Genomic DNA, 9,792 nt, shown 5'->3' with positions numbered 1-9,792 from the left:
ATCATTACCTACTTCAAGGAGGAGTAGATTATTTCCTCCCTATTTTCTAAACAGAGATTTATTCATAAATATTATATCAGGCATCAAATTAGTTTACAAAAATTACACAAAAAATAATGTGGTATATTGATGATAAATTACCATCTAGATTTGGACCCTGTGACCTCACAGGTTTTTACATCAGATGATGGATATGTAAGTCCCCAGCCCATTATATGTGTATATGAATGTGTTATAAGCCTTCTATGTCTCAATATGAAATGATAACCTAAAGATACACTTAAAATATAAAAAGCATATTAATTATAAATGAAATAAAGAATGCACAAGATGGGTTATACCTATGACTTGATATTATATGCTTAAAGTCAATCTCTATAAACATTCCATATTCCATGGGCTGGGGTTGTAGCTAAGTGGTAGAGTGCTTGCCTAGCACATGTGCAACACTGGGTTTGATCCTCAGGATCACATAAAAATAAATAAATGGAATAAAGGAGTTATGTCAATGTTCATTTTTAGAAATATATATTTTAAAAGACTCCATATATTTTCAATATTGCTGCAGAAATTAAAAATGTATCATTCTTAATGACTTTTAAATGGCTTCTTTTATAATTGGTAAGAATGAGCCTTTGTTGACAATTCTAAATCTTTGTTAAAAATATTTCTGTTCATTTTTACATTTTACCGTTTTTATTTTGTACCCAGTCTTTTTCAAAACCTATGATTTTGAATAACAGGAAGGGATAAGCTATAAATCTAATAAAAACATTTTTATTACCAGAAGTCCTCCAGCTAACATATTTAGCTGGAGGAGTTCTGGTAATTTCCAAGATTACACCTCCACAGGTGACATGTTAAAATGAACCATAAAAGAAGTGCAAAAATAGGAATAAAACAGAGAAGATAAAACCCAACCCCTACATTCCCTACCACTAGTAATGAATAAGTCAACAAATTCAAAGTAATCAAGGGAAAAGAAAAATTAAAATAAGCCCTGTCCTCAAACTAAGCAGATTGAAGGGTTACATGCAGAAATTACTGCTAATTTATATATTCAAGATGATTTCTTTCACAGATCCAGATTGTTGTATACTCTTTGTGCAAATTATTTGAATGTGTCTTTCCTAAACAGTTTAGGAAATTGCTACTCTGATGGGGATTGCTAACTCGCATGGGCAGCATAAATATATTTTCTGCACAAATTATCTATGTATTAGAGTCACATTATATAAGCCAATTTTACTCAAAATAAATATCAGAAATCAGATTTTGATTTCTGCAATAATTTTATTCTAACTGAAAAGCTACAAAGTTTGGTTCATAATCACTGAGTAGTCCTGGTTAGAGCAGCTGTACTCATTATCTAAACACACAGGTCTAGACCAGCGAATCTCAAGTATATTTCTGGCTTAGGTGATTTAGAGGCTGTGTTAAGTAGGCAAATTTTCTGAATCATTTATGATAAAATGTCCTTACAAACAGTATTGCAAACAGGGCCAAAATGAATGTGCACTCACATGTGTGTCCTCTACAGCATTTCAAATTGATGGCTTGTAAACCATTTAGAGAACCATCCAATCCCAGATGGCTCCTTAATTTTCTCAAGAAATTACTTTAAATCCTCAAACATTAACCAATGATAAGCTATATTGGCAAAGATATATGTGATGGATTAAAATTGATGTTTATAGCAGGTGGCCAAATTACATAAACCTGCTCTGCTATGAAAAAACACCAATCATAAACATAACCTGCCATTTTAAGGAAATAGTTGGATCCAAACTACTAGCTGTTGCTTTTTAAAATTTTTTTAACATTTATCTGACTATGCCCTACCAATATGCTAATATCCATCTGGGACATAATCCATAAAAACAATCCAAAGCTGCCCAATGGAATGATTATCCAACTCTCACTCCCCCAAAATAGTAGGTGAAAACACTCATAAAGTCATATTTTTCTCCTTTTTGTGTGTTTAATTTTACACTATTTAAGGAACTTTGAGGAAAATGTCACTATGGCCACAAGAAACATCCAAGCTGTCTTTATACTCTACTTGGATCTATTAAGCACTTGGTAAGATGGTGAATAAATAGTTTAAAGGGGAGAAAGCTCATATAGGTCTGGTAACAGGTCCCTATCTTATCAGAAAGGTAGAATATGGGACTTCAGGGAGAATTTGAACTGACTCCAAAATTCAAAGGTTTTATAAGCAACATAGATAGTTGAGCTGACTTTGGACCTCAGGAGATGTCCACGATTAAGTGATGGAGGTTAAAGAAGTCAATGCTGGTTTACAAATACGTCCACCAATAAACTTGTACTACCTTCTGACATTTCAGTTCCACAATGTAATGGCCCTTACAAAGGGCGAGAAAGGAAATCTTCCTAATAGTCAGAACCACATTCATTTTCTTTTCTTTTCCTTAAAAGACCTACAAAATGGACAGTGGATAATGATTTTCCCATTTCTCAGAATTTTGAAAGTAACAAAAACTGAGGCATTGATAACAAGTTCTGAATAAGAAGCAACAAACTTCTGGAAATGGCAAAAGTCTGAAAGTATTTGTGTTCTAAGTTAGTGCCCAACTGCAAAGCCTTTTCTCAGTAGCAAAGTAAAGCTGACAACCTTTTCTGTGAACATCAGTCAACCTTTTTCCAGTCACTTCAGTTTGAACAATGGGTTCATACACAAGACAGTCAAGGCATCAGATAAAGAAGCTAGACCTGTGGGCATAAAGGATAGTTTTCATTTCAACAAGACTATTCCAGCTTCCACTGTTGTTAAACACATCACATGCCATCAGTGGTGATTGATACTGGCTTCTTGTGGCTCCATTCCCACTGGGATCTGCTCCCATGTTGCCTATTTCCATGATGGAAGAAGGAACATCCTTCACCAGAACAAACACAGTAGATATAAATTGCCTTCCTTGAGTGCTCTGCTTTTTCAATAACTACTAACCATAGGCTAATAGTTATCATGGTTCTCTATAATGATACCTACTCAACCTAGCTTCTGGCCAAAGAACACATTACCAGCAAGGAATGAGGGAGAGGTTCACACATCTTATCCCATACCACATCGCCTCAGGTTGGCTTGCTTGAGATAGCAGTGAAATATCCTATTAAAGAGTTATAGTGCTGGCTAAGTATTAATAATACCTCATTAGGGATGTACTGTCCTACAAGATTTGATGTATTTTCTGAACCAGCAACAAATATGATACTACCTTTTCCCATAGCCAGAATACATGCATCAGGGAACCAAGAGGTGGGGATGGACATGGTTCTTCTCTCCTGCAATCCTTAAGAGCCAGTCACAAAGCTTTGCATCCTGTTTTCCCCTTTTGGCTCTGTAGGTTTAGAGGACTGAATTTCTAAAAACTAACAATGAGTCCATTGAACTTGCCTAGTCACTTTGAATTCTTTATACCTTCAAGGAAATAGACAAAGGATTTGCATACTAACTGGAGAGAATTATACTGATTATCAAAGAGAAAAAAGAGTTGTGGCCACTTGATAAAGGCACGAAGGATTCAAGGAATTCACTGAGTTGCTTCCTTGTACTCATATAGCTAATGAAAATGTTAACAAAGGAGAAAGAAAGCAGTCCAATGAAGGTAAAGCTCTAATAACTCCAGCCCTTAAAAAAAAGATTTGCATTACATCTTTAGATAAAAAAATGATGAGGAGACAAGGTATTTACTTAAGACAAAAGGAATGCATAGTGAGAAAGTGAATTCAAAATACTAATTGTGGGGCTGGCGTTGTGGCTCAGCAGTAGAGTGCTTGCCTAGCATGTGCAAGGCCCTGGGTTTGATCCTCAGTCCCATGTAAAAATAAATAAAAAAAAATAAAGAAATTGTGTACAGCTACAACTAAAAAAACAAATATTTTAAAAATTACTAATATGGCTCTTTATTTATTTGTATGAATAAGGCATGTAGTAGTTAGGCGTATTTCTTTCTTTACTTTATATATCAACCCATCAATCCATTTTTTGCAAACCATTCTCTTCTAATGATGCATAATAGTAAAATTGGCCTTATAATTCAGCCTAAAAGTTATACAATATTAATGGAGAATTGGAACCAAGTCCAGAAAAAGAATAAATATCGCTCAGAGATAGATCAGTGGCTCACAGAACTTTGTATCCACCCCTCTGTGGAGAGGGTAAACTGGATGGCTATATAATGCAGAGTTATAATATCCTGTGGAAGATAAATTTGGGTGGTTGTTTTTGAAGCTCAAATATGCACAGAAGAGAGTCTATGGATTCTGAGTTGACAAAATTTGGACCAGTTCAGATTTAAGCTCAAGCTGACATCATTACTTTCCCTCTCACATATTTTTGTGTGCTTCAAAGGAGAGAAACTTGAAAATCCATTTCCCAGAGCTCTTTTAACTGGATGGTTACAGAATTAGTCTGCAAATGACCAACAGGCATTATGATGCAGAAGGAAGCAAAAAAAAAATTGCTTTGTGGCAAAATTTTTAAAAATGCAAAGGAAGACAGGAGCTTCAATGTGAGAGGGCTTCCAAATCATTCACTTCAGGAGCTTCAGGCAACATGAACATTAGAGATTTCTGAGATTCAAAGTAGCATCCTGGTGAACATGAGGATCCTCTTTGGGACACTGGCCTCTGATACCAGCAGATAGGTTTCCCTGGCCTTTATCCCCACCCTTACTATGGCTACACCTGTAATTTCTTGATCCTAACCCCTTCTATTTGAATATTCAGAGTGGCTTCTGGCATCTGGACTGAAATCTACTCTTTTTTGTTGTTGTGGCCAAAAGATCTGACAAGAACAATTAGAAAAGGAAAAGTTTAATTTGTGCTCAAGGTTTCAGAACTCTCAGTGCATAGATGGTTGGCTTCATTCCTCAGGGCCTTAGATGAGGCAGAACAACATGGCAGAAGTAGATGAAAGTTTCCACTGCATTGCACCAGGAATTAGAGAGTGAGTGAGTGAGGGAGGGAGGGAGGGAGAGAGCTCCATTCTTCAGATACAAAACATATACCCCCAAAATATATCCCCAATGACCCTTCCTCTCCCAACACACCCTACCTGACTACTGCCACTACTCAGTTAATTCTGTATCAGATTAATTTAGTGATTGGTTAAGGCTTTCATAACCCAATCATTTCACCTCTAAACCCTGCACTGTCCCACACATGAACTTTTGGTGGACACCTCATATTTAAACCATACATCTACCAATGGGAAAAAAAAATGCTATAAATTTAAAATGGCCCAAGTCTTCTTTTAGATAATTTTAAATGGAAAACAAACAACATCAAAAACTACATCAATGTTGGTCCTGGTGAAGTCCTAGATCAGGACTTCACGCTATGCAAATTGTCTTCCTCAAGCCTGTGCATATGGTGTAGAAAGGGTGTTGAATTTATTCAAAATAACTACTTTTCTCTTGTTACACTTTTTAATAGAAAATGAAGGGAAAACAGTTCACACAAGCATGAACTCAAAATCTTTAATCCAATGTCTGAACCCCTTCACAGTTCCTATTCACAAGGCAAGATAATCTTCTACAGATATCTCCACAGACTCCAGTGTTAATCTCAGAAAATTCATTATTAGTTAGATGGTATTACATTTAGTCTAACAACATATTTACTCTAACAACTGAAATATTTTATGAATTACCCATCATCTGAATTTATTTAAAATATGGCATTTAGTATGAGGTGATATTAAATAATGACTGAGACTGTGGGAAAGGAGAAAAAAATTCCAGTCTCCTGGGCCCCAAAACATTTCATGCCAGTGACCCTAATTAAGGTTTTTATTTTAAAATTAGTCCTAAAATTAATGCTGATTTAGAACAGATTCTTATGCCTCCATGATTAAGGATAATACCTCCATGGGCAATCTGAACACGGGCTGATATCTAAGTATTAAAAATTCAATACAAAAGTCCTTTATGTTTGTGATTTTACATTTAGTTTTAAAGAGATTATCCCTGCTTACAAGAAAATACTTGTGAGTGCCAAAAAGAAATGTTATGTGGTTAAATGCTCCTAGTTAAAGCATTTAGATATTTAATTGTTACAGAGAACCCATCATTCAAATCACTGAGTATTTATTCCCATTATATGTCTTAAAAACAAGACTAAGTTAAAGAAGTTATTCATTAAAGATCTATTTAGTCTATAAGCAGTAAATGAAGGGCTGGGGTTATGGCTCAGCAGTAGATTGCTCACCACATACATACAAGGCCTTGGGTTTGATCCTTAGCACTACATAATAAAAATGAATAAATAAATTAATCAATTAAAGTTATTGTGTCCAAATACAACTACAAAAAATAAATATTTTTGCTAAAAGAAGAAGTATATGAAGCTTTTCAAACTAAAAATAATCCTGGTCTCTTGCTATGTGTTCAGCAAGATGGCAAATGACATGTGATATGGGAAGAGCTAGACAGCCAGAGTGAACTCACTGTGTCATTCGGCACAGAGTCAAAAAATCTATCAAAAAATTCTATCAAGCTTCACGACTTTCTGCTATACAATGTGACACCTACATCTACTAGTTACATCATCTTTAGATTCCAGATAAGTTTTACTGTTGACATGTTCTTCTTAGCATCAAGTGACAAGAGAAAGTGTCCAGTAAAAGTCCTGTACTGAAAGCACTCCAGAGGCAGGACAACCTAATCTACACCCAAGGAAGCATTTGGGTCAACTGATAAAAATGTAGCTAGTGGCAACCAATCATGTGAGGCAGTTTCACAGATGGCAGAGTGCCTGAAATGATTCCATAACTCGGCACAGTTCAGCCTGAAACATGCAGGGACAAGGAGAAGAGCCAGAATAACAGCAGAGCAACCATCACTGTCAGAGATAGTGCAGAGGAGAAAATGTGAGTTTGAGAAAGAACGAATAAAACTGCAATCAGCAAATATCTCTAAGAAGTAGTATTTCCTAAAGGACAGAAAGCAGAGTGGGGAAGAGAAATGCTGAATATTTTTAGGCAATACCCTTAAGTCCTTTAAAATATAATGTGATTTCATGAGAAAATAATGATAACTGCCATTTGTTGACATTTAACTATATGCCGGGCATTGTATTGGGCCTATTATTTCATTATCTTTTTCTATCCTTGGAAGATCCAACACCTGAAGACACCCGTTATTATCATTTTGTACATGAAGACACTATGGTTTGGAAGCTAAGTGACTTGTCCAAATCACAACCAGCAAGAGTCAACATTTGATTCCAAATCCACCTGGCTTGCCGTCAAACCTCTCTTCTCATTGAAAACTGTGTGAACCCTATACTTAACAGTGTATATATACATATGTAAATACACTTAAACATAGACCAGTCATATGTACATATTCTCACAGTATCATTCATACACATATCTTAGGGCATTGTGACCACTGTGCTCAGCACTGTGAGGATAAAAACTAGACCATCTCTGTATTGGCTCATTTACTACTTTGAAAATCTGAGAAGGCATTAAAAATCATGAAGAAAGGGGCACATATTTAAGAGATAAATTGCAATAGGTTAGGTTAGAATATGCAAAACATTTGTAAACCTTTTCAGGGACTTTCATAATATTGCAGCCTTTTCCCTAGAGAAGGCAAATACTACATAAAATTATAAAGTGTAGAAATCAAGAAAGGAATTTGTAAATTTCTTTTATAGGAAAAAGTATCAGTATTCAGTAAAATTGTAGTATCTCAAAGGTAATTTTAAAATTATTTGATATTATTGCCACATAATTAGTAGCCTTTGGGAGTATTGCAGAGGAGAGATGGGAAAGCACATAGTAACTATCCAAATTATTCATGAACTGAAGTTTGAGTTCCCACATAAAGAGCTAAAATATATGTACATGTTTCCAATAAAGAAACTTCCAGAGGTTGGTAAATACTGTTATTGTGTTTACTTGCAATTTGAAACTAAAAATGGAGGCATCTACAATGTATTCAAGATGATAATGAAATCATAAACTACCACTTTATTTGCCCACCTTAGTCAGCTCTCCTTTTAAAAATCTCTTCCATGCTCAACTTTAGTTCATGAAATCTAGGATAACTTTCCCTGTTAACATAAAGAGAAAAATCATGTTGATAAAGGGTTTCTGTGTCTGTAGGTGACATGAGAGCAAACCAGGATCTTCTCAGTAGCTGCCAAGCTTCAGCAACTCCATAGCCTTCTTTGTATCCCGTTGTTCTCTAAACTAAGGGAATTGGATTAGGGTACATGTACAAATTTTCCAGGCCTTTCTTTTATGATTTTGGGCATTGAGCTGTTAACCAAGGATGACTTCAGAAAGTAGCTTTCCATGGGAATGTCATGTCCATGTCATGTACCTTAATTTTAGTTCTGGGTTATTTTGTTGATAGTGAACTGCATCACTTTTGTAACAGAAACATCAATATCTATTTGTTTAAACTGATATTGTGATAACTGACGTGATGGAATTCTGTTACTTTGAAACCTCACATGGAAACTACCCCTCTAGGTGTGTTCTAGAAATAATGCCCTGTCCATACATTTTAAATACCTGGCAATATCCTCTTTTCCTCTTTTAACAGGGGGGATCAGTTTCATTGGTCCTTTTCAATGAGGTAAATAAATACCTCATTCTTTCCAATCTCTCCTTTTATTTACCAAATTTATTTTATATATTTTAACAAGTGACTTTGCTGAGCCTCTTACACACTATGTGACCAAACTCAGTGTGACTTGAAAGTCTGAAAAGAAAGCTCTTGCATTTCCCATTTGATCATTTGAAGAGTATGTCAATCTCTTTCTTATTTTAGCAAGAATAAGTCTGGTCACCACTGCCAGGTGATTATCAAATTTCTCTTGCTTTTGCAATAAGCGTTTGAGATTTCAGCTAACTGAGGGAAGGCACCCTGAGACTCTTGTAGCAGCTGGATTCCCTGAATTATCTTCATCTGGCCCACATCTCAGTACCTCAATTGAGCTAAGGCCTCACAGCTAGATTATAACATTGCCTTTGTGTAACATGAAAAAGTTTTGTATTTGTCTGTCAAATGTAAATTTACCAAGTCTGCCATCTACCAGATAGTTTTGAGGAAAGAATGCTTTTGGAGGTGGTCTCGAGCTTTGAAGCAGCAGAGGTTTTTTGTTAGTGTTGTTGTTTTATTTTCAAGCCACTAATTTAATCCATTCCTTTAAAAAGATCTGTTTTTCAGGTCTAGAACACTAGTCTAGAAATTTCCTTTGTAATGCTCTCCATGTTGACAAACTATACCATAAATCCTGTTTACCATAATCCATATTATTTTAAAGAGTAATGCAGAATTTGGATAAATAACGCCAGACTATGGCCCCAGTTCCCACCTAGCACAGTAACCAGAAAACCATCTCCTTTGGGTGGTTCAGTGGAATATGACTAAACGAGAGACAGGTACCTAGGGAAGAGCCCCTCCCTCACGTGCTTCCCCATCACTCTCCTCCCCTGTGGCCTTATAATAGCAAGTGCTCTTACCTCTGTTCTGCTAACCTACCACCTCTGCAGACCTGCTCTTCAATACTGATTTTACCTCTCATCGAATTACAAGCACACTGTTTAGAAGGACTTCATCATAGCCAATCACACTGAGGATGTTCTCTAATGTAAGGGTTATTTTAATCACTGTATTTATTTGTCAGGGCTGCCATGAAACAAACTACCACAAACTTCTTTGCTTAAAATCACTGAAATTTATTTCCTTACAGTTCTGAAATGAAGATGTCATAAATCAACATGTCACAGGCTACAGTCCCCAAGTC

Source organism: Ictidomys tridecemlineatus, unplaced genomic scaffold (assembly GCF_052094955.1).
Source record: "Ictidomys tridecemlineatus isolate mIctTri1 unplaced genomic scaffold, mIctTri1.hap1 Scaffold_39, whole genome shotgun sequence".
In the NCBI taxonomy this organism is placed as follows: Eukaryota; Metazoa; Chordata; class Mammalia; order Rodentia; family Sciuridae; genus Ictidomys; species Ictidomys tridecemlineatus.
This window is presented reverse-complemented; position numbering follows the sequence as displayed.